Genomic DNA, 19615 nt, shown 5'->3' with positions numbered 1-19615 from the left:
GAGAGGGAGAGGGAGAGGGAGAGGGAGAGGGAGAGGGAGAGGGAGAGGGAGAGGGAGAGGGAGAGGGAGAGAGAGAGAGAGAGAGAGACCAGATTTACTACGTGAGGACACTAATCCCGTGATGGGAACTCCTCCCCACCCCTTATAACTTCATCTAAACGTAATTGCCTCCCCAGGGCTCATCTTCAAATGCCATCACATGGGCCTTAGGGCTCCAATACACACATTTGAGGGTAGTCAAAACAAAAGCAAAAACATTCAATCCACAGGAGAATTACTGAGGTGGTGATAAAAATAATTAAGGGAAATTATGACATGTTCAGAAACAAGGCAGATCCTCCCTAATAGTCTAACTCCTGTGTCCTTAAGCATGTTTATTTGAGGGAGCAAGAAGGCTGGGGCAAGGCACTCAGGGAAGATTAAGGAACAGACTGAAGTATCTTTGAAGGTGAAAGACTGTCAGTAAGCAAACGCTGAACACACATCCTGAAACTCACCGAGGCCAGTGATGTCTTCGCCTGAATTTCGAGAAACCTCGCAAAGTTATGCGTATGGAGAGAATGTGCTCCCGGTTCCCGGGCTCCGTGAGATTGGTATGGCACCGTGACAACACCCTCGAGCTGGACACTGACCACTAACTCTGGGGTTTCCAGGAAGTGTGCATCCTCCTCACCGCCTGCCCTGTGGCCATGAGCATCTTGATCTGCTCACAGTGTCCACTTTCTTGTTCATCTACTAATGAAGTGGTTATAATCAACTCTCATCATAATTAGGGTTCGTTTAGTTCAAGTGCTTTGTAATTAATCTCTTAGGATAACTCGTTTTTGAACACCAATACATCACAAAACATGCGAAAGCAATACAGTTTTTCTTGCCAACAAATTGACTGAAGCTTCTTTGATTTATGAGCAGGCTGGAAGAGTGGATCGGGCTCCAAAAGAACTCTCGCAGCTGAAAACTGGCTCTTAGGCTGACATTAATATTTGTACTTAGAGGTGCTGGAGAGAGAGCTCAGTGGTTAGGAGCACTAGCGCTTGCCGAGGGCCTGAGTTCAATTCCCACCATCCACATGACAGCTCACAACTGACTGTAACTCCAGTTCCTGGAAAACTGACCTCCTCTTTTGACCTCCTTGGTACAAGAATGAATGTATATGCAGGTAAAACACTAATAAACACAAAATAAGGTATTTTGCACTTGGAAAATAGGAAAAGCAAGCCGACCCCAAATTGGACCTTTGGCCCATGCTTCTCAGCTAGCAAAGTATCTTATCTCAATTAGCCTGTTGTTCTTAATGAGAGCTCAGTGGGAAGGGGAAGGGACTGATGGCTCTCATCTGTAATCCTAGCATTCGGGAGGCTGAGGGAAGAACATTGCGGAGAATCTGACACCAGCCTGAGCAATATGGTGAGTTATAGGCTAGGCTACAGAGTGAGACCCTATCTCAAAACGTAAACAAGCAAAAAACATGAGGGGGTTAAGGAAGGAGGGAAGTCGGACGGAGAGAAGGAGAGAGAGAGAGAGAACACAATGTTTTATTTTTGTACCCGGTTAGCATGTCTTTACTCGAATGAGGATTTATGCAGCAAACTCAAACATTGCTCTGGATAAAACCATTTATTAGCATCATTTAATCAAGAGAGACCTTGGGTGACATCTTCTTTTTATTGTCCTTTATTTTATTGTTATCTGTCCTGGGATGGTGCCTGTGGCCTAGAGTATTCTCGGCAGCTCAGGGAAAACTATAATTTTGTCTTCCTAGCTGTTGTCATTAGCATATTGCTTCGCGTCTTCTCATGTGTAATATTGTTGGAACTTTGGGGCGTGGCTTGAGGATTAAATGAATTTATACAGGAAATGTGCCTAGTACGGTACCTGGCTTCTGAATGTAGATTGAAGCCACAATCCAGACTGCTGAGGTGAGAGGGAGAACAAGCCAAAGATGCTCCAGAGAGTTGTGGTCGCACTTGGACTGTTGGAACTGGTGATTTTCCCTCTGCAGCCTTGTCAGTCATGACCAGGGCTATGGCACACGGCACAGCACCTTGGGGCAAGGCACCTAGGAGGACGGCGGTCGTCCACCCGTGGCAAATGAGAGAAAACGCACCCTTGCCCTAACCTTAGGGTCTTCAGGGTCACAATTCCCTTGAACCAGGAGATCTCCATCCCAGAAACTCTACACATGTATGCTAGGGCTGTGATGGTTGGAATGTGTCCCGTGAAAACCAGGTGTTGGAAGTTAAATCCACAGTGAAACAGGGTTCAGGGGAGAAACTTTTGTGACGTGATTAGACCACAGGGAAGCTAGAGTGGGTTCATGTCAACTGAGCAGGGCTTGAACGGCGTGCAGTGGCGTGTATAAACAACCTTAGTTACTCCAGAAGTGGAGGTAGGAGGATCTCTTGAACTTAGGAGCTTGAGCAACACAAGAAAGGCCCTGTCTCAGTATCAAATGAAATAAAATAAAACAGTACAGACTTGAGGCTGCTCATCTGGTCTCTTGCTTCCTCATGCCCTTTCTCAGCCCGCTGCCTTACACTGTAGGAAGACAGCCCATGGAGACCCTGGTGAGAGGCCACCATTTTGCTATTCCCTCCCTCCCCCAACCTCTGGACCTGCGAGAAATTCCTTTAGATTATAGATCATGCAGTCTGAGGTGTTCTACCACAGCACAAAGCAGTCAAAGGGTCAGGGATTAAAAACTGGTTTTGGCCTTTTGGGTTTGTGTTATTTTGTGGTTGGTGGTAGTGATTGGAGGTGGTGGTTTTGGTGGTGGTGGTGGTTGTTGTTGGTCTCCATAATGCTTGTCTCCCAGTCACTTTGAGGGAAGCTGCAGTAATTTCACCGTCTGCTGCAAGTACACATAGCCAGGGATACTAATCTTCACCTTCCGGGTATTGAAAGTTTTCCTTAAAAATATCAGTACCAGAGAGGCAGGCTAGAAATGGCATTTCAATATCATTTTAAATTTGAATTTCTTTAATGTTCTCATATGATTAAATGCTTTTCTCCACATGTTTATTATCCACTTATTTTGTGCGTGTGTGCTTGTGTGCATGTGTGTGCGCATATTTGTTCATATCATGCACAATGTGAACACACACACACACACACACACACATACATACATTGGCCTCTTTTCTTCCTGGTAGTTCATTGATGTTTCCTCATTGATTTTTAAGTATATATATTGTTAGTGTATTCATCTTTTCTTATAGTTATTGCAAGCATGTTCTCTAATTTGATCATCTGCCTATTGATTTCTCTATGGTGCATGTGCAGACTTCTTTGTCTTTCTGGAACACGTTGCAGTTCTAATGCTAATGTTGCTAATCCTATTGCGCTTTTCTTTGTAGCCTCTTCTTGGCTTGTGTTGCAATTTCAGTCACGTCTCCTCTGGGGCTTTGCCCTCCAAACAGAAATCCTATTCATTGTACTCCGATGGGAATTCTGAGTCTCCACAGTGTCACTGCCGCCCCCTGGCCACCTTCACCCAGACACAGATGTCACCTATTGTACACTTCTTCCCAAAGAGTAGCCTTCTTTTTTTTTTCCTTTTTAACATTAACACTGAAACATTATAAGAAATATGTTGATGTGTGTGACTGGGCTGAGTGTAGGCTTCGTTGAATCCCTTCTATAGAGAGACCTGGGCCCTCTTTTGTGCCATTTAAAAAGCACTTGGAGGCCCTCATTTGTGCAAGTGACAGGGGATTTGTTGACCTCCAGACACATTCATGCCTTTGCGCCCACCAGAATGCGGCTCCCATTGCTTCTCATCCACGTAGACTTACAAGCCAAGAAAGTGGGTACCATTAGAAAACCTTAGGATTTACCGTGAACTTCATCTCCACCACAGCAGGAAATGCTGAGGAAAAGATAGAACTTCTGGAACCTCTGATCGTCTCCAATAAAAATGCACAGGAAATTGTAATTAGTAATAATCATTTGCACAGCCCTCCTGGTGAATGGGGTCCTTTCTTAGCCAACTTTATCCCATCTGACCCTCAAAACAGCAAATTATTTTTTTCCTTCTGTAAATAAAGAAGCTGAGTGTTCACGAGCCAAAAGTCATGAAGACAGATCTCCTAAAACAAACCGAATGCTATTTCTTGGTTATTTTCTATTTCTCCTCCAATTTTCCATTCATGACATCATCTTTTTAATATATGTTTTTATATTGAAATAATTTCAGATTTATGTGGAAAAAAGTCTTATAAACATAGTTCAGAGAAATTTTTGCTATTTCTCTGGCTCCCTCAAATATCACCATGTCCTGTGGCTGCAACATTATCAAAATGGAAAGTTACCCTTGGTGCACTACCATCCCGACTCCATACACCTCATTTACATTTCACTGGTTTCTCGTTGCTGCTGTTCCTCGTTTTTCTGCTCTGGGATTGAATTTAGCATTGTGTTGTGCTTAGATGCCATAGTAGTGCCTCAGTTTCTCTAATCAGTCCTAATCTTCCATGACTTTGGTAGTTTCGAGAGGTATCTACCAGGAAATCTGAACATGGCTCCTTTGTTTGGATTTTTTTTTTTTTGCTATTTATTCAGAATTGAAGCCATTTATCCATTTGGGGCAATGATGTGACCGAGGGAATGCGGTGTTCTCTGTGCCTCGCTTAGGTATGCACCGCCAACTGCTCTAATTACTCAGACTGCTATGTGTGATCACCGAGTTAGAAGGGTTCTTCCTGGCTTCTCTGCTACACAGGTCCTATTTTGACAGGGTCTCACTATGTATCCCTGGCTGTCCTTGAGCTCACAGAAATCTGCCTGCCTCTGTTTCCCAAATATTAAAATTAAAGGTGGGCATAACCCTTTAAAGAGTGAATTAAAGCAGTCTCATTTTGTGTCGTAAAAGAGTGGCTCTAAAATTGTCAACAGAATGATAGGACAGAGAGGACAGAAGCAGAGGCCTGACAGTCTCAGCAGGACAGAAAGGAAAGTAAAAATAAGATGTAAATTGGACCAAAAAAATGACATCTACAGACACAAATTTAGAGGGAAACCCTCGCATTTCTGTGACATCATATGCAATTCCAAAACAATGGTGAGGAAGTGAGGAACATAAAAATGTCATCAATCTAACAGAAGACAGAAAATGCAAATCAGCAAAGACAGAAAGTTAATGAAAGATACAAATAAGGTACATAAATAACCCCAACTATGGCAGTGATCACAATAAATATAAATGGATCAAATTTTTTAAATGCAGAAACAACCTAGGAAAATTAAAAATCTAACTGAATGCCGTTGACGAGATATATGATAAGCATAAGGACAAAGAAAGGTTAACAGTGAATGAACGGCATGCCAGTTGAATTACTGGTCCTGATTCTTCCCTCCTCTCTTCAACATCCATTCACTCTTTTGCCAAAGTCTGTCCTCTCTCTCCCTCCTCCTCTACCAGTGCTGGACTAGAACTCAGAACCTAGAACAAACTAGTTAGATTTTCAAACACCGAGCTTCAGGCCCTAGCCTTTGCCATTTCCTCTTCATGGGCAACTAGTACAAGGCCCTTGACTTTGTCCTCATGATGGAATTTTAGCTGAAAGAATGGGTCAGACCCATCAGGCCAGTTCTAAGAATCCTAACCTTCTTATTGACCTCTTATAGCAATATCGTTGCTATGAGAAGATCTTCTCCGGTATATGCTGTCCCCACAGCAGAATGGGACACTATAGCAGAGACTTTCCAGCTGGCCCAAGACCTACAGAGAGAAACCGCACCACAGAGTAGAACACAGCCTGTGTCAGCAGAGCTCCACAGTTAACCACGCTCTGTGACCCCGTCTTTTATTTTAGATTTGACTGCTCACTGGGCATAATGGCGAGCCATAGGCCTATAATCTCCCGCTCCCCATTGTGAACCCTGGTTATGCACGAGGTGCTTTTGTGCTTGCAAGCCTGCCAGGTCAGCAGTGCCACGCATTCCTAGGATGCACAGGCAACTCTCCAGTTCCTGTCGTCGGTCACTAACTAGGTCTTTTAGCCTCTTTTATATGCCACGACAGTCACGGTGACTTATCTGGATTTATTTTTTTGTCTGTTTATCCTAGATTATTGTGAGTATTGTCCAGTATTTACAGTGGGTCCAACTCCCTGGCTTCTGGGCAGCATTTGAGAGTAGTAATCTTTCAACACTCTTTTTTTTTTTTTTTTTTTGCAGTTGGCTTTAATGACCTGAAGAAGAAGATGTATTCAAATGCCCAACCGTCTCCTTTCCGTCACTGAATTTACCTTTTGCTCACAATTAGTGGCTCGTGGTTGGTATGTAATTAATTTTTCCTTTGCCATGCTCCCATCCTCTTTCTTTTAGTCTTACATTGCTTAGCAAAATTCTCTGCCCATCTGTTCCCAAACCCGTAAGTTGCCCCGTTCTTCATTTGGCTCCTGTTCTTGGAAAGGTAAATTCTTCTCGTAACAACAACCTCTTTGCTCCTGACAACCGTGGAGATATAAATTTAATGAAGGCTAATTGGGCAGGTGGATTTTCCACTTTCCTTGATGCCGCAAAGGTGTGTGCTCGGCGCTGCTCAGCAGCCTCCGGGACACGGAACTAGCATCCGATTCCAGCAGTGAGTTCCAGCTGCACAGGGAGAGCATCAGAGCTGTTACAGAAGAGTTCGAGGCAAATTGTATTTCTATGAAAAATTGATGTAGCATCAAACACGATAAAACCCGAGATATTTCAGTGTGTTTGTTTTATGAAGGCATTTCTTTGTAAAACTCTTGTGTTTTCTACCTGCACACGGCAAACGTATCGGGAGTGTCGGAAAAGGCTGCCTCATTACATAGGCTCTTAACTGCCAGCCTGCATTTTTAAAAGTCGCATAAAAGAACAGCTGTGCAGTGTGGAGATCGCCTCATATGCTATGGAGCAAAAACGGGGGAAAATGAGACAGTATTTTCAAGAACCATCAAGCTCACTGCTTATGACAATAATAAAAAGTTTCAACAGGGAACAGTCTAAGGAGAGATTGGAGTTTTTGTGCTGGGTACAAGAAGTCTAGGACACCAAGCTTTAGCGTGTGTCAAGCGATTTGCGAAAGAGCATGAGCTTTCAAGCAGCCAGGGGTGACTGACAAGCAGCACTTTCCTTGAGGAAACCATACAGCCCAGTTTTACTCTCTGCCCCCTTTCGATCCACCCAGAAGAGCCTGCTGTAGCCCAGGCTGGCCTTGAACTCACTACATAGCTGAGATGTCCTTGAGTTTCTGGTCCTCTTACCTCCTCGCCCATGCTGATGCTGGTATTACAGACCTGATCCACCACAGCCAGTTTGGGCAGTGCTGAGCATAAACCCTGGGGCTCAATGCACACCAGACAGGCGCTCTACCAACTGAACTACATCCCCCTCCAACCCCACAATTTTGTCCTCAATTATATATTTTACCCTATGCCAAGCAAGGAGCAACTTCAGGGCTCTTCACCAGGAACTTGTGATACTGTGGCTCTAAAAAACAAGTGAAGATTTCTTCATTGTCACCGAGTTAGCTGGTTTAGTTGTAGGCATTGCTGCTGTTGCAGATGCCCAGGAATGGGGCGTGGACTCCATTCCCAGCACTGCTGGCTTACATGAGGCTTAAGATTTTTCTTGGATGATATTTATTCCACGGATCCTGATACTTCACCCTCCTCACTATAAGTAGCCATTTGTTTTTCCAATCATGCATTTAGTTCATGTTTGCTGTGTGCCTAGGATGCGTTGGATTCAAGAGCCAAGAATGCGTATGTGAATAAAACAGACAAAGCCTCTTTCATTCTGGGTCTGTATTTATCCTGCTAGTGCAGTGTTCATCACAAACAAAACCAAGTGAAAACATTATTGAAGCCGATCAATACTGTAAAAGAAAAATAAATCAGAGGAGAGGAAAAGGAAATGTTCAGAGTGGGTGGGGTCCACTTTAAACAGGACAGCTAGGACTGGCCTCACTGAGCTGACATTTGCACAAGCCAGGAAGAAAATGAGCGTGAGAGCCACAAAAAGTCCCGCAGGGAAGACTGTGGGGACGGAGGTGCAGGGCGAGCTCTAGGGGTCTTCGGGTGTTTGTCTCTCACCCGGTGCATCTCACACTTGCTTCCTGAGTTCTCCGTGTGTTCCTGAGCTCACCACATCATGCACCATTGGTGCATAGTGGGCAGTAGGGTGCATGTATTCAACTGTGTGCTTTTGGATTTCTGTCCAGAGTAGCCACCTTGACCTGCCATCAGCAGCACAACAAAGCCACAACATGTCTGCCATGAAGGCTAGATTCCTATTTTTTTTTTTTGGTCATTATTATTAAAATCAAACAACGTTTCATTACTCTTTAAAGGAATTACTCCTTTTTGTTATTTTTAATTTGGTAAAGCTATATTACATAAATTTTGCTATTACAAAATTTTTGTCATTTTCAGTCACAATTTGGGTAACCATCACTTCTATTTCCTAAAATTCTCTCAATCCACACATCATGATTTTTCAATTTCCTTTATCTCTGAGAAGCTCTCCGCATATTTTCTCACACATTTAGATTTTACTTGTCCTTTATTCACCATAGGAATTTAAATTTAAAAGTAGTGAAAAGGGCAGTTGTAAGCATGAAAACAGTCTCATTGACTGAGAGTGAGGAAGCCTTAAACAATAAATACGAGATCTTGTTCCAGTACGTGAATGACCTTGGGGAAACTGCTCGCACTTTCTGAGGCTGAGGTCCCTTATCTGTAAACTGAAGCTGACATTACTGGCCCTTAAAGTCTTCTAAATATCAAGAAGATGTTACACGCTATATACGTCTTTACACTTCTAAGTATCAAGGAATGTGTTACGTGCAAACGATAAGCACCACACCCAGGGCAAAGTGCCAGAAAATCTGCACTCCAGCATTTTTATCAGCTCAATTCAGTCATGCTTCAGATGAAGCCACCCGATCAGGAGCAGCAGGACCGCCCACCTTCCGAGGGGAAACATCTCCTGTTGTCCTGATGCCACCGGGATTTGTTGACAGAAGAAACAAGATTGAAAAATAATTTCAGGGCACAAATGGGAAGGAAAAAAGGAAGTCTAGTTGACATGACAGCCGGAGTCGTGAGAAGAGAGTGCCCCACCCCACCCAGTGCCGGCAGATGAGGACAGGGGCATGCCAGGAATGGGAGGAAGTCCACTTCTCCAGCTGCGCGAGTGCATCCTCCCCAGCAGGAGGAGGAATGGTTCTTTGCTGCCCTCTGCCCAGCTGGAGAAAAGGATGTCACACCACACTGCTAGACAGTGCAGCCTTGGACACTGCCGGGTGGACTCTTACTTTACTTTTTGGTTGGATTATTTTTTCATTGCTAAGATATCCTTATGTATGTTTTGGCTCCAAATCCCTTTAGCTCAGTTGATGTCACTAATGTCCAAGTAACTAAAATGGGCAGTTTCCCTCGATGATATGAGATATCCAAGAGATCGATCCAAGAAGAGGGTTTTGGGTTTTTTGGGGTGGTGGTGGTGGTTTTTGTTTTTGTTTGGTTTTATGTTCTGTGAAACATGAGTCGGAGTTCCCGCTATTATTATCATGTGTCCTGTTACCAGCAGCCTACACTGCAATTATTTCATGGAGCTCGCCCTAAGCAGCGAGGATGGAAACAAAGCAAAGCAAACAGTAGCTTCCAAAGCAGGGAAAATGTGTGTTCTCTATGCAAAAGGGAGAGGCCAGTAGAATAAGCTTGGCGGTGGTTGCAGTTTTCTGTCTTCAAACAACTTAATTCAGCTACATTCATTAGTGCTGAGAGAAAAAGAGAGAGAGAGAGAGAGAGAGAGAGAGAGAGAGAGAGAGAGAGAGAGAGAGAGGAGAAAAAAAACAACTGCTCTGCTTGGATAGTTTTTAAAACATATATTTTAAGAAGAAATAAAAATTCCTATCTAACTCCTCCACTTCTGCATCTCAAAATATCCAATTGTAGAATTCACTTACTGGATGTGTGCTTTGGGTAAGAAAAGACTATTTAGAAATCCTTTGCTCAAAACAGCAAGTGGGAGTGGAAATTTGAAAGAGGACCGCCTAATTCAGCACTAAACCCAGTATGAGAGGCGTGTGTGTGTGTGTGTGTGTGTGTGTGTGTGTGTGTGTGACAAAATGTGCCTCCCAAAGGGCTGAGAGGTAGATGGGAATGTTTGCTTTGCTCGTCTAAGAAGAGAAAGGTTCCTGGACCTCCTCTTGCTTCTTCTTTAGAATAATTTGGATGGGATTTGTGATGCAGAAAATCTTAAAGAAAAAAGAATAACCCTTCTTTGTGGTGGAAAACTTAGGGGAAAAAAGTCACTGCTTTCTTCAAACAAGGTATGTCTGGCAAGGGCTAAAGGTGTACATGTACATATGGCTGCTTTCCATTCGTTGTTATAAAAACATTACAAAGTACTTTTCATTGATAAACAAGCATAAATGCCGAAACCAGCCGGTAAATTTCAGTTTAAAGAGGACTGTAATAGAAGTAGATGCTAGTTAGCTGTAATCACCATATTGTGCGTGTTATAAATAAACAATGCTAAGCTATTAATGTTAGAACAAGATTTCTGCTGTGTCACTAAAGCAACTTAATTATGCTTAAAGTAAGTTAAAAATGTGATATTTGTGTGGAAACTTTAAGTGACTTACTCCTTTCTCGCTTTCTTTAAAACTCAGCTTGTTTCCCATAAGGAATATAGTAACACTGGAGCAGCTCCTTACCGTCTGAAAAGCCGTGTGAGGGGTGGGCACAGGGTTGTGAAGAGAGAGCCGACTCTCCATTGAGGCAGGTCTCCTGGAATGTGGCTAGATGAGCAATCTCTGACTGTTTACAATAGCAGGGTTTGCTTAGGCTGAATGCTTCTCTTATTGATAAGCCTGGGAAGGGGTTGGCATTGTTAGCCTTGCATTGTTCTGCTTTGCCTAAGAAGAAAGGATGTGCAATCTCTTTTAAGTACGATTGTGTGGAACCAGTACAAACATGAAATAAACGCCCAAAGCACAGGTTAAACAGGGGATCCGACTGAACAATTAGACAGGAACCTTTGCTCCAAGCAAGCCCCAAAGCAAGGGTGGAACTCAAGATTTTTCTTGGAGTTTATTATAAAAACAAAACCAGGCATTCTTGGCCACAGTGGTTGTTTAGGGGAAAAAAATGTGTTTCTGCTAAGAAAACAATATTTACCATTACATTGTATTTCAATAAATTTGGACGTTTTGGTGGTAAAGTTATGAGGTTGTTTTTCCCTGGTCCCTTGAAGGATGGAATGCCCTGAAGCAAAGAAGGATCAAACACTGTTTGTTCGGGTTGTTTTTTTCTTTGCTGAATGTGTGTGTGTGTGTGTGTGTGTGTGTGTGTGTGTGTGTGTGTGCCCACTAGTAAAAAGTTGCAAGGGTTCTTCTTTTACTTATTAAATTAAAATATCTCCTTTTATCAAAAACAAGCATTAGACCAGAACTTTTTAAGACTACAAGGAATGTGTTTCTATTGCAATATGCTAACTTACCAGCTCAACTTCATTTAAATATACCTGCTACCTCCCTTGCAACGGGAAAGGCTGAAAAGGAAATACCTCACGAATGCTGAGAACGCCCGCTCCGCATCTCTGCTGAAATCGCCTTTGTGGCTGTCCTTCAGCAGATCTAATTATCTTCCCAGCAAGTTACCAATCGCAGGGAGAATAGGTTCTTTCAGGGAAACTACAGCGGATGGTTTGAATAGTGCCACAAGAACAGTAAGGCTTGTGCTGTTCTCCACTGTAGTTCCTGTAAGACACGTGGAACACAGGAAAGCTGTGTGGTCTGACCCACCGTGCCAAGCCAGGAGTCTTGAATAACCCTAGCAGCCCTGCCTGAGCACTGTGCTCCCTCGAGAAAGACGTGGTACACTGCTTGGCTTTTGTTCCCCTTTTGAAAAATAGAAAGGGCAGTGCAAGCATCTCCTCCTTCCCAGGGCCAGCATGAGGCTTAGTGTTATTGATTGGCAGCTACAACAGGGGTTTGAAGATGAGTGTTTTCTATAGGATGGTATTTTTCTATACAGTCAGAGAAAAATTCTATTGGGCAGTCATTGATTGATATTCTCCAGGAACGTCCTCTTGGTGTGGACCCACATAGCATCTCCTCCCCAAACCATCCCCCAAAGTAAGCCTGGTGTTAGAGCAGTGGATGCTGGGCAGAACACAGTGTTCTGTTGATAGGGGTTTCTGTCCCACCAGGTCCTACAGTCCTTTAGTCCCAAAGAAACACACAGAGGTCTACATTAATTATGAACTGGTTGGCATATTCACACAGGCTTTTTATTAACTCTTATAACTTACAGTAACCCATAATTCTTGTCTGTGTTAGCCATGTGGCTTGGTACCTTTTATCAGCAAGGCATTCTCATCTTGTTTCCTCTGCATCTGGGTGACGACTGCAGACTGAGCCTTTCCTCTTCCCAGAATTCTCCTGTTCTGGTCGCCCCACCTATACTTCCTACCTGACTACTGGCCAATCAGCATTTTATTAAACCAATACAAGTGACAAATCTTTACAGGGTACAAGACCCACAGCAGAGGTCTGCCAGTAGAAGGTCATCTAATGACCCCGGAGACCTAAGAAATAGATGCTTCCATTTCCTCATACAAACTATAACACAGAAAAGGGAGAGAAGATGGTCTGTTTCATTGTGCAGACTCCATATACATTAAAATAAGAAGTATTAAAACAGACTTACAAAAACTGTATTTGAAATATTTGTATTTAAATGACTGAGTAAAAATTGTGTGTGTGCTCTATCAACTTGACCCAAGCTAGAGTTAATTGGGATGAAGAAACTTTAGTTGGGAAAATGCCCCCCACCAGATTAGTTTATGAGCAAACCTGTGGGATATTTTCTTGTTTGACGATTGAAGTGGGAGGACCAAGCCCACTGTAGTGGGGCCACCCCAGGCCCTTGGTGCTGGATGGTGTAAGGGAGCAGGTTGGTCAAACTATGAGGAGCAAGGCAGTAAGAGGCATTCCTTCATGGCCTTTGCTTCAGCTCCTGCCTGATCTCCTTCAGTGATGGAGTGTGACTTGAATTATTTGCTTTCTCCACACTTTGTTTTGGTCATGGTGTTTTATCATAGTGATAGGAACCTTACTAAGACAATAACATATGAAAATGAAATTCAACTGTTCTTCACAAGATAATTAAGGAAAGTGTGTGTGTGTGTGTCTGTGTGTCTGTGTGTCTGTGTGTTTGTGTCTGTGTTTATCCATAGTATACTTAGGACAGCATGGTCCAAGTCGTAAACCTGTGAGTCCAATTTTTTCCCATTCCCTGGCATATACACGTGACTATTTGCATGTCTTTGTGTGAAGATAATGTTAGATGTCAGAGTTTAAAGACACCATGAGAGACCAAAGCTGAGGCCAAATGGCCTTGCAATGCTAAGGGGTGCTATGGAGACTGTTCAGTCAACAGGTTCTGACTCTTCAAATTTTGATAAGCCGTGGGTCCCAGTTTTCTCATCCGTGAATTAATCCGTACCTCACCCTGTCGGCACCCAAATGTTAGCAACTATTTTCATTGAAGTGATAACTTAAGCAAGAACCCAGAGCTTCAGTGGAGCCAGTCATTTGTGATTGTCTTCAAACTCTTAAACATTAACTCTTTGGGCGGGATTAGCCAATGACTTGTGGTTTTCTGTGTGGGTCTTGTAGGTCTTAGAAGTCAGTTGCCACTCAGAGGTCTGAACTTGTCCCTCATTCAGCTAAGGATAAGCCAAAGAGGCAACTTTTGGTGACTGAGAAAGCTCTTTGTCTCTGTTTCAAGATGTGTTTTTTTGTGGTGTCCTGAAGACAGGGAAATTCTTGAGCCTCCAAATACCAGGAGGACAGGAGAGGGAGAAGCAACACAAGGAAAATGCTGCTTTATAGAGGTACGGGAAGTATTTGGGCACTAGCACACAGATTCCATTCTTACAGAAAATGCATCAAGGGAGAAATCAGACAATCACAACAGACACCAGAAATTACTTTTTGTTTGTACTCGTTGTTAGACAGTAAAATCTTCATTAAACACCACACACACACACACACACACACACACACTCACACACACACGTCAGCCTGAAATCACCCAGGTGAGCTCCTATTTTGCAGACCACAAGTAGAAAAGCTAAAGGAAAGAAAATCTCCCATGGCAGCATGTCCATGGTCACATGTTCACCACAGAGCAAGGGCTATTTCTGTTTTGTTTATTGTGTTTTCCATGGTTACCTCATCCATAACACAAACAGTTGTGGATACCGGCCGTAGAATTTGTTATTAATCAGCGAGGAGCTTTTTCGTAAGTCTTCCCGAGGTCCTTAGGGATGAGTAGAAATCTTTGGGCTTCCTGGAAAGTATCCAAAACAGGCACCATACGATGCTTGATGGAACCATCCATAAAAATTACATCCATGGCAACCTGGAACTGGCAAGGTTCCACACAGAGCAGATGTGACGAGGTCAAAATCCACTGCTGAGCGTCAGGGGACAAAGGGGAACTGAAGCGAGGGATGTCCAAACCCTGTCCCGAATCAAGCCTGCAGCGGGAAACGAGCAACACAGAGATGCTGATGTGCTTTGGACTCCCCTTGAGGAAGTTTTTATAGTCATATTTTGTTCTGGTCTTAGAATTTATATAAAATTAAAATTAGCGCCATTTCTAGTTCATATTTTTTTTCATTCGAGGTTTTTTCCAATTCTTCTTGAGGATTGTCAGGAGTTGTTTCTTGGTCATTTGCCTTGTCAGATAACACAACCTTCTAGAAAACTTTTAAGAAAATCGGTGGAGGGGCCTTACAAACCCCAACAGAGGATAAAGGAGGAAAAATATGGAATTACTTCCTTTTTAGGCATTCCAGTCAATTGGTGGTATTAAAACGAAACACTGTAGACTGACAGCAAGCATCAATTTCCCGCAGTTCTGGAGAATAAAAAGCCATGATCAAAGGGCTCAAAGGCTGGAGTATGACACAGACATGACTTTGGGTTTATAAGCAGCCATCTTTTCATTGAGTCACCTAATGGCAGAGAGTGGAATTTTCTCTTGAATCTGATGCCATTCATGATGGCTCCCTTTCGTGACTTACTTCCCATCACACTGAGTGCTGGTATTTCCAACTGTGAGTTTTGGAAAACACGTATATCCAGAGCCTTGTGCTGGGACTCTCCAAGTACTCAGCCAAATGGCAGCCGTGAGTCCTTCTGTCTTCATCTTAGTCCATTGTGGCTGCTGTAAGAAATGCCACAGACGGAGTGGCCTATAAAGAGAACATTTTATTTTGAGTTCCGGAGGCTGAAATGTCCAGGATCGAGGCACCCATGGAGTCCATGTCTGATGAGAGCCAACTTTCTGTTTCGTACCCAGCATGTTCTCACAGTGTGAGCACACGGAGGAGGGCAAAGGAAGAGCTGGGTGCCATGTTCCGTCATTCACCACTTCATTCTCTTGAGACAGGGTCTCTCGCTGGCAATGGAACGGGGCTAGCAGGCAGCAAGCCCCAGGGACGTTCTTGTCTCCACCTCCCACAGCACTGAAGTAATGGACATGTGTGGACCACACCCAATATTTTCCATGGGGGTTAGGGATTTGAACTTGTGTCCTCATGCTTACCCGGCTATACGCTTTCTGCCAGCGTCATCATCCCAGCCCCTGGTGCCTCTTCTGATGACGGTTTTCCTCCTATTCATAAAGTCTCTAGTCATCCTCAAAGGCCCCAACTGCCAAAACTACTGCCTTTGGGGCTGGGATTATATGTGAGCTTTGAGAGATGCTAACATTCAGACCACACCAGTTTCCTTCACCAAAAACACACAAGAATCAAGCCATAACTTGCTCCAGGAAGCATCCTACTAAGAGATTCAACTGCTTGCTCCGTTGGGTTCTAAACTAATATCTAAGTGGCCATATTTTGTAGACGTGGTAATAGTGACGATGGCAATGTGGACAGAACAACCACTCATCACCCAATGAGAACACTCAGGAGGCAAAGGCAGCCTGATCTCTGAGTCTGAGGCCAGCCTGGTCTACAGAGGCAGTTCCAGGACAGCCAGAACTGTTGCACAGAAAAACCCTGTCTGGAAAAGCAAAAACCATATAAACAAACAAGTAAAAAACAACGACAGCAAAAACCCAAAGGTATTAACAGCCTTCATCTATTAACCCATGTAACCCCTACAATAAGCAGACAAGGGTTGATGCCATCTCCTTACACAGATAAATAAACTAAGACTGAGAAGTCCTTAAAGTTTGAAGTCCTAGATAATAAGATCTCCGGCTCAAATCCAGAACGCCTAATGCCAGGCTCGCATTCTCAACACACAGGGTCTGGTTTGTTGTGGTTACTGTTTAAATTACTTTCAGAACAGTCTTTGCTATCCCAAACACCTAAATTTCAAGCCACACTTCGAGCACGGCTGTCCATGTTGCAGTTGAGTCCTCTCCATAATAATAAAGAAAGGGGAAAGAGAATCACAGGAAGAGACTGGTGTGTTGGGTTGTGAGTGTTCTTGAACAATCTCCTGATTTAAGAATTGCTTTCCAGGTCCCGGGGTGGAGACATGGAAGCCTTCTGCATAGCTTATGTCTCCAAAAGATTTCCTTTATCTTCACTGTGGTGAAATTAGCAGTTTGTTGTAGAAGGAAGAAATCACTGCTCCTTAGAGCACAGACTAAAGAAAACCACTCTTTACATTGGCAAAACTTCAGGAATGACATCTCAGATTCTTTCTGTTGGTTGGAAGAAAGCTAAGGTTTCATGTAGCTATGCAACAGAACTTGGTGGGAAATCACCATTCAGGCTGTCACAAGAAGAAACCCTGGTTCCTCCTCCTCCTCCTTCTCAGTTTTTGAAAGGGTGGGTTCTATTCCTTGAGGAAGTATGTACAACTTCCAGGGGATCAGGGTTCTTTGTGTCCCAGACAGAGAAAACACGCTTAAGACATAAAGGTGCAAGCTGGCTTGCCCAGACCAGCCCTGCTTGTATAATACTCTAAGGAAATGTGTATTCGAACAGGAACGAGCCACTCAGGAAGGCCGAGATAACAATGTTTGACAACAGCAATCACTATTATTTACTGGGCCGCCTCCAGTGTGCACCCCCAGTTCTCAGAACTGGGGAAGAAGAGTGAACAAAGGAGCTTCCATTTTTTAGGAGCTGCCAATGTTGGGGCATGAACTAGAAAGTGTGTGCGTGTGCGCGCGCTGCATAAAACGCAAGCAAGGAAGTTGGGGGATGTAGGAGCAGTGAAATGGGAAATGATTTTCATTGCACGCCTATTCATGAGAATAATGGGAAGTGCCATAAAATCTCTGGGGAGAGCATCTCAAACTGCCAGATGGGTAGAAGAGTCATGGCAGCATGACTGAGTGGGTCGTGGGTGGGTCCTGAGTGGGTTCTGAGTGGGATCAAGTTTGGTAGGCCAGGGTAGCATTTGGAGCTGAGTGAGGACAGGAGAAATCGCGGATACATTGTAAATAAGCAGAGAGAAGGTGTCCTCCTAGTACCTTCAACATCCCCTGGATACCCACACTGTGAACTCATGCTTAGAATAGCTCTTGCCTCTGCTCTGAATAAAATCTGATTGGGTCCTTAATATTTCAAGCTGTGCCCCAGAGGTTATCAATCACCTTGGTCAGTTTTAACTTAATCATGTGGGGTGCATCGGTATATTTACAATACTCGGCAGCACTGGAAAATAGCATTGCAAGTGTCTACGCTACACCCCACATCCATGTGGGCGCTAACCAAATTCTCACTTTCACTGTGTTAGGCTTACTCTTTTCCCATTGGCCACTAACAGCCGTTTACAGTTGCTAGGCTGGTACTGTTACAGGCTGGTGTCCAGATTCCCCAAGCTATGAAGGATTTAACAACTGTTTTAGGTCCCAAAAGACAGCTATGGGTTTTTTAAAGATGCCCTCATTTTACTGGGGATCTCTTACCTACACTCAGATGGTGGTAGGTGCTCTGGCTTGGGGTTTGCAGTTTCCCCCCAGTCCCTGAAAGGCTGGCGTTTTTGTGTGCAGTTTCTTCTACCTTCCATGTTCCTGGTTCCGTAGCATCCAGTGACGTGCCCACCCCAAGAAGACTGTTTCACAGAGGGAGTCTGTTTGCTTGACTTTAATTTTGTTTTTGTTTGTTTGTCGGTTTGGTGGGCTGGTTTTTGACACAGTGTCTTACTATGTCGTTTTAACTGGCCTGGAACTTGCTGTGTAGACCAAGCTGGCCATAGACTGGCGATGGTCCTTCTGCTTCTGCCTCCTGAATGCTGACATTGTGGGCATGTGCCAGGTGCCATGATGTCCAGCTATACAGGAAGTCTTGGTGGTTGCACATTCTTCCCTGTGTTGATAGACAAGTTGATCATAAGTCAAAATCAAGTTCTTTGTGTCCCGAGTCTGAAGGACAACTACTTCCCAGTGATGTCTCTGGGAAACTAAACTGGGTTTCCAAAGAGGTGCAGAAACTGGAACCCAAGCTTGTTCCCTCCTCCGCTGTCCCCACAGTCTGGGCCATGCCAAAGGACAGGGAAGCCAAGAGAAGCACTCAGAGACTGGAGGCAAGAATTTCTGTAGGAAACTGTTTTGGCATTTTGCTCCCCTCCAGCCCCTTCCAGACACATGAAGGGAGCATTCAGCTCCTCCCTCCCACCCCACTTTAGGCAACAGTATGAGGAGACCACCTTGGGACATGAGAACAGTCACATGCGTCACGGAATCCTGAGTCCGAGAGTTCCTCATTTTGACATCCCATCATAGTCAACTATGATATACTCAAGTATCTTTTTATGTGGGGGTAACAAGTCTTTTGGATTTAAAAATGATGCCTGTGTGTCGTTTTAGCCCTTGTGAGGAAGAGAACATGAGTTCAGACCCCAGTATGATTCTTTCTAATTATGACAAGTTTTATTATTCAGCGCCTATGCTTTGCAGCCTGAAATTTAACTATTGTCAAGCAAGTATTTTAAACGCGTCCGACACATGAGTTGTGTGAAAGGGAAGTGGGGATCTTGTTGCCAGTCATGGGACATGAGCCTCCGAAGGCCTGCAGGGTTTGGGCTCTGACATTCAAGTTCTGGGATAGTCGCACAATTTTCAGTAACCTTGAACAATTTAATCACATTCTCTACATTTCAATTCTCTGAAAGGCAAATTAGTATTTTCTTTAGAATATTGCCATGAGAAGTAAGTCCCAGTGAGTGTGGCGTATAGCACCGAGTGAGCTCTGGAAAGACAGTTGTTACTGGGTATTCCTTAAACTTCTAGAACTCTCTGTGAAAAACCAGCCCCAGTGTCACAGGCCTATAGTTCTAGACAGTCAAAAGGAGGCTGATACAGGAGTAACAGTTCAGCCCAGAGCTTCAGGCTGTCCTGGGCAACATCATAAGACATTATCAATCTGTGGGTCACAGTCCCTTTGGGAGTCGAAGAATGGATGCTTTTACAGGGTTTGCATATCAGATATCCTGCATATCAGGTATTTACATTATTATTCACAACAATAGCAAAATTACAGTTATGAAGTAGCAACAAAAGTAATTTTATGGTTGGGGATCAGCACAACACGAGGAACCGTATTAAAGGTCACAGCATTAGGAAGAATGAGAGCTACTCTCCTATCT

General features: G+C 43.8%; 1 protein-coding gene and 1 long non-coding RNA gene across 3 annotated transcripts in view; one reads left to right on the top strand and one right to left on the bottom strand.

Annotated features, from left to right (window-relative positions):
• Positions 1-10767, bottom strand: part of LOC126514571 (uncharacterized) — a 39217-nt gene extending 28450 nt beyond the window's left edge. Inside the window, exon 1 of the long non-coding RNA XR_007595613.1 lies at positions 10700-10767. This is a non-coding gene — a long non-coding RNA (uncharacterized lncRNA). The remainder of the gene's footprint in view (positions 1-10699) is intronic.
• The window catches only part of Vit (vitrin), a 116631-nt gene continuing 107099 nt past the window's right edge, over positions 10084-19615 (top strand). The window contains exon 1 of one of the 2 annotated variants that reach the window (XM_050163541.1): positions 10084-10312. The gene's annotated coding sequence lies outside the window, so the exon portion shown is untranslated. The remainder of the gene's footprint in view (positions 10313-19615) is intronic. The other variant, XM_050163540.1, reaches the window with a different exon arrangement.

This window comes from Alexandromys fortis, unplaced genomic scaffold (genome assembly GCF_014885135.2).
Source record: "Alexandromys fortis isolate MF-2015 unplaced genomic scaffold, M_Fortis_MF-2015_v1.1 scaffold_136, whole genome shotgun sequence".
NCBI classification, from domain to species: Eukaryota; Metazoa; Chordata; class Mammalia; order Rodentia; family Cricetidae; genus Alexandromys; species Alexandromys fortis.
This window is presented reverse-complemented; position numbering and strand designations above follow the sequence as displayed.